The sequence below is a fragment of the Amblyomma americanum genome, chromosome 10, assembly GCF_052857255.1.
Source record: "Amblyomma americanum isolate KBUSLIRL-KWMA chromosome 10, ASM5285725v1, whole genome shotgun sequence".
NCBI lineage: Eukaryota > Metazoa > Arthropoda > Arachnida > Ixodida > Ixodidae > Amblyomma > Amblyomma americanum.
Genome location: NC_135506.1, coordinates 147,740,806 through 147,746,830, shown reverse-complemented (window position 1 = coordinate 147,746,830; position 6,025 = coordinate 147,740,806).

Sequence of the window (6,025 nt, the reverse complement as noted above, 5' to 3'; positions counted from 1 at the left end):
TAACTGCGCGAAAAGCATGTATTCCGCTTAATACAGCGAAACAAGCTGTTTTAGACCGAAACGAGCCAAAATCACAACACATCGGTATACAAGCGTTCCACGTAATACTCGTCAAAACTTTTTCTCTCTATTACTGCGCAAAAAGCACGTATTCTTGCTTAATAATACGAAACAAACTTGTTTTAGAACGAAAAGAGCTAAATCACAACACATCGGTTTTACAAGTATTCCTCTGATACGCGTCAAAACTTTTTCTCTTATAACTGCGCGAAAAGCATGTATTCTTGCTTAATACAACGAAACAAGCTGGTTTTAGACTAAAACGAGCTAAATCACAGCACATCGGTTTTACAAGTGTTCCTCTGAATACGCGTCAAAACGTTTTTCTCTTATAACTGCGCAAAAAGCATGTATTCGTGCTTAGTCCAACGAAACAAGCTGTTTTAGACCGAAACGAGCTAAATCTGAACACATCGCTTTTACAAGTGTCCCTGTGACACGCGTCAAAACTTTCTCTTATAACTGCGCGAAAAGCATGTATTCTTGCTTAATACAACGAAACAAGCTGTTTTAGACCAAAACGAGCTAAATCACAACACATCGGTTTTACAAGTGTTCCTCTGATATGCGTCAAAACTTTTTCTCTTATAACTGCGCGAAAAGCATGTATTCGTGCTTAGTCCAACGAAACAAGCTGTTTTAGACCGAAAAGAGCTAAATCACCACACATCGGTTTTACAAGTGTTCCTCTGATATGCGTCAAAACTTTTTCTCTTATAACTGCGCGAAAAGCATGTATTCGTGCTTAATACAACGAAACAAGCTGTTTTAGACCGAGATGAGCTAAATCTGAACACATCAGTTTTAAAAGTGTCCCTCTACAACGTGTCAAAAGTTTTTCTTCTATAACTGCGCGAAAAGCATGTATTCGTGCTTAAAACAACGAAACAAGCTGTTTTATACCAAAACGAGCTGTATCTGAACACATCGGTTTTACAAGTATCCACGTGATACTCGTCAAATCTTTTTCTCTTATAACTGCGCGAAAAGCATGTATTCATGCTTAATACAACGAATCAAGCTGTTTTAGACCGAAACGAGCTAAATCTGAACACGCCGGTTTTACACGTGTTCCTCTGATACGCGTCAAAACTTTTTTCTCTTATAACTGCGCGAAAAGCATGTATTCGTGCTTAGTTCAACGAAACAAGCTGTTTTAGACCGAAACGAGGTAAATCTGAACACATCGGCTTTACAAGTGTCCCTGTGACACGCGTCAAAACTTTCTCTTATAACTGCGCGAAAAGCATGTATTCTTGCTTAATACAACGAAACAAGCTGTTTTAGACCAAAACGAGCTAAATCACAACACATCGGTTTTACAAGTGTTCCTACGATACGCGTCAAAACTTTTTCTCTTATAACTGCGCGAAAAGCATGTATTCGTGCTTAGTCCAACGAAACAAGCTGTTTTAGACCGAAAAGAGCTAAATCACCACACATCGGTTTTACAAGTGTTCCTCTGATATGCGTCAAAACTTTTTCTCTTATAACTGCGCGAAAAGCATGTATTCGTGCTTAATACAACGAAACAAGCTGTTTTAGACCGAGATGAGCTAAATCTGACACATCAGTTTTAAAAGTGTCCCTCTACTACGTGTCAAGTTTTTCTTCTATAACTGCGCGAAAAGCATGTATTCGTGCTTAAAACAACGAAACAAGCTGTTTTATACCCAAAACGAGCTGTATCTGAGCACATCGATTTTACAAGTATCCACGTGATACTCGTCAAAACTTTTTCTCTTATAACTGCGCGAAAAGCATGTATTCATGCCTAATACAACGAATCAAGCTGTTTTAGACCGAAACGAGCTAAATCGGAACACGTCGGTTTTACACGTGTTCCTCTGATACGCGTCAAAACTTTTTTCTCTTATAACTGCGCGAAAAGCATGTATTCGTGCTTAGTTCAACTCAACAAGCTGTTTTAGACCGAAACGAGGTAAATCTGAACACATCGGCTTTACAAGTGTCCCTGTGACACGCCTTTCAAACTTTTTCCCTTATAACTGCGCGGAAAAGCATGTATTCCCGCATTAATACAACGAAACAAGCTGTTTTAGACCGAAACGAGCCAAATCACAACACATCGGTATACAAGCGTTCCACGTAATACTCGTCAAAACTTTTTCTCTTATTACTGCGCAAAAAGCACGTATTCTTGCTTAATAATACGAAACAAACTGTTTTAGAACGAAAAGAGCTAAATCACAACACATCGGGTTTACAAGTATTCCTCTGATACGCGTCAAAACTTTTTCTCTTATAACTGCGCGAAAAGCATGCATTCTTGCTTAATACAACGAAACAAGCTGTTTTAGACCAAAACGAGCTAAATCACAGCACATCGGTTTTACAAGTGTTCCTCTGATACGCGTCAAAACGTTTTTCTCTTATAATTGCGCAAAAAGCATGTATTCGTGCTTAGTCCAACGAAACAAGCTGTTTTAGACCGAAACGAGCTAAATCTGAACACATCGTTTTACAAGTGTCCCTGTGACACGCGTCAAAACTTTCTCTTAATAACTGCGCGAAAAGCATGTATTCTTGCTTAATACAACGAAACAAGCTGTTTTAGACCAAAACGAGCTAAATCACAACACATCGGTTTTTACAAGTGTTCCTACTGATACGCGTCAAAACTTTTTCTCTTATAACTGCGCGAAAAGCATGTATTCCGTGCTTAGTCCAACGAATCAAGCTGTTTTAGACGAAAAGAGCTAAATCACCACACATCGGTTTTACAAGTGTTCCTCTGATATGCGTCAAAACTTTTTCTCTTATAACTGCGCGAAAAGCATGTATTCTTGCTTAATACAACGAAACAAGCTGTTTTAGACCAAAACGAGCTAAATCACAGCACATCGGTTTTACAAGTGTTCCTCTGATACGCGTCAAAACGTTTTTCTCTTATAACTGCGCAAAAAAGCATGTATTCGTGCTTAGTCCAACGAAACAAGCTGTTTTAGACCGAAACGAGCTAAATCTGAACACATCGGTTTTACAAGTGTCCCTGTGACACGCGTCAAAACTTTCTCTTATAACTGCGCGAAAAAGCATGTATTCTTGCTTAATACAACGAAACAAGCTGTTTTAGACCAAAACGAGCTAAATCACAACACATCGGTTTTACAAGTGTTCCTACGATACGCGTCAAAACTTTTTCTCTTATAACTGCGCGAAAAGCATGTATTCGTGCTTAGTCCAACGAAACAAGCTGTTTTAGACCGAAAAGAGCTAAATCACCACACATCGGTTTTACAAGTGTTCCTCTGATATGCGTCAAAACTTTTTCTCTTATAACTGCGCGAAAAGCATGTATTCGTGCTAATACAACGAAACAAGCTGTTTTAGACCGAGATGAGCTAAATCTGAACACATAAGTTTTAAAGTGTCCCTCTACTACGTGTCAAAAGTTTTTCTTCTATAACTGCGCGAAAAGCATGTATTCGTGCTTAAAAACAACGAAACAAGCTGTTTTATACCAAAACGAGCTGTATCTGAACACATCGGTTTTACCAAGTATTCCACGTCATACTCGTCAAAAACTTTTTCTCTTATAACTGCGCGAAAAGCATGTATTCATGCTTAATACAACGAATCAAGCTGTTTTAGACCGAAACGAGCTAAATCTGAACACGTCGGTTTTACACGTGTTCCTCTGATACGCGTCAAAACTTTTTTCTCTTATAACTGCGCGAAAAGCATGTATTCGTGCTTAGTTCAACGAAACAAGCTGTGTTAGACCGAAACGAGGTTAAATCTGAACACATCGGCTTTACAAGTGTCCCTGTGACACGCCTTTCAAACTTTTTCCCTTATAACTGCGCGAAAAGCATGTATTCCTGCTTAATACAGCGAAACAAGCTGTTTTAGACCGAAACGAGCTAAATCACAACACATCGGTTTTACAAGTGCTCTGATACGCGTCAAATCTTTTTCTCTTATAACTGCGCGAAAGAGCATGTATTCGTGGTTAATACACCAAAACCAGCTGTTTTAGACCGAAAAGAGGTAAATCTGAACACATCGGTTTTACAAGTGTTCCTCTGATACGCGTCAAAACTTTTTCTCTTATAACTGCGCGAAAAGCATGTATTCTTGCTGAAAACAACGAAACAAGCTGTTTTTAGACCGAAACGAGCCAAATCACAACACATCGGTATTACAAGTGTTTCCACGTGATACTCGTCAAAACTTTTTTCTTATAACTGGGCGAAAAGCATGTATTCTTGCTTAATACAGCGAAACAAGCTGTTATAGACCGAAAAGAGCTAAATCACAACACATCGGTTTTACAAGTGTTCCTCTGATACGCGTCTAAACTTTTTCTCTTATAACTGCGCGAAAAAGCATGTATTCGTGCTTAATACAACGAAACAAGCTGTTTTAGACCGAAACGAGCTAAATCTGAACACATCGGTTTTACAAGTGTCCCTGTGACACGCGTCAAAACTTTTTCTCTTATAACTGCGCGAAAAGCATGTATTCTTGCTTAATACAGCGAAACAAGCCTGTTTTTAGACCGAAACGAGCTAAATCACAACACATCGGTTTTAACAAGTGTTCCTCTGATACGCGTCAAAACTTTTTCTCCTATAACTGCGTGAAAAGCATGTATTCTTGCTTAATACAACGAAACAAGCTGTTTAGACCGAAACGAGCTAAGTCTGAACACATCGGTTTTAAAAGTGTCCATGAGATACGCGTCAAAACTTTTCTCTTATAACTGCGCGAAAAGCATGTATTCTTGCTTTAATACAGCGAAACAAGCTGTTTTAGACCGAAACGAGCTAAATCACAACACATCGGTTTTACAAGTGTTCTCTGATACTCGTCAAAACTTTTTCTCTTATAACTGCGCGAAAAGCATGTATTCGTGCTTAATACAGCGAATCAAGCTGTTTTAGACCGAAACGAGCCAAATCACAACACATCGGTATTACAAGTGTTCACGTGATACTCGTCAAAACTTTTTCTCTTATAACTGCGCGAAAAGCATGTATTCGTGCTTAATACAACGAAACAAGCTGTTTTAGACCGAAACGAGCTAAATCTGAACACATCGGTTTACAAGTGTCCCTGTGACACGGCTTTAAAAACTTTTTTCTCTTATAAGCTGCGCGAAAAGCATGTATTCCTGCTTAATACAGCGAAACAAGCTGTTTTTATACCAAAACGAGCAGTATCTGAACATATCGGTTTTACAAGTATCCACGTGATACTCCTCAAAACTTTTTCTCTTATAACTGCGCGAAAAGCATGTATTCTTGCTTAATACAACGAAACAAGCTGTTTTAGACCGAAACTAGCTAAATCACAACACATCGGTTTTACAAGTGTTCCTCTGATACGCGTCTAAACTTTTTCTCTTATAACTGCGCGAAAAAGCATGTATTCGTGCTTAATACAACGAAACAAGCTGTTTTAGACCGAAACGAGCTAAATCTGAACACATCGGTTTTACAAGTGTCCCTGTGACACGCTTCAAAACTTTTTCGCTTATAACTGCGCGAAAAGCATGTCTTCGTGCTTAATACAACGAAACAAGCTGTTTTAGACCGAGATGGAGCTAAATCTGAAACACGTCGGTTTTACAAGTGTCCCTGTGACACGCCTTTAAACTTTTTTCTCTTATTACTGCGCAAAAAGCACGTATTCTTGCTTAATAATACGAAACAAGCTGTTTTAGAACGAAAAGAGCTGAATCACAACACATCGGTTTTACAAGTGTTCCTCTGATACGCGTCAAAACTTTTTCTCTTATAACTGCGCGAAAAGCATGTATTCGTGCTTAATACAACGAAACAAGCTGTTTTAGACCAAAACGAGCTAAATCTGAACACAACGGTTTTTACGAGTGTCTCTGTGACACGCTTCAAAACTTTTTCTTTTTATTACTGCGCGAAAAGCACGTATTCTTAATAATACGAAACAAGCTGTTTTAGACCGAAAAGAGCTAAAT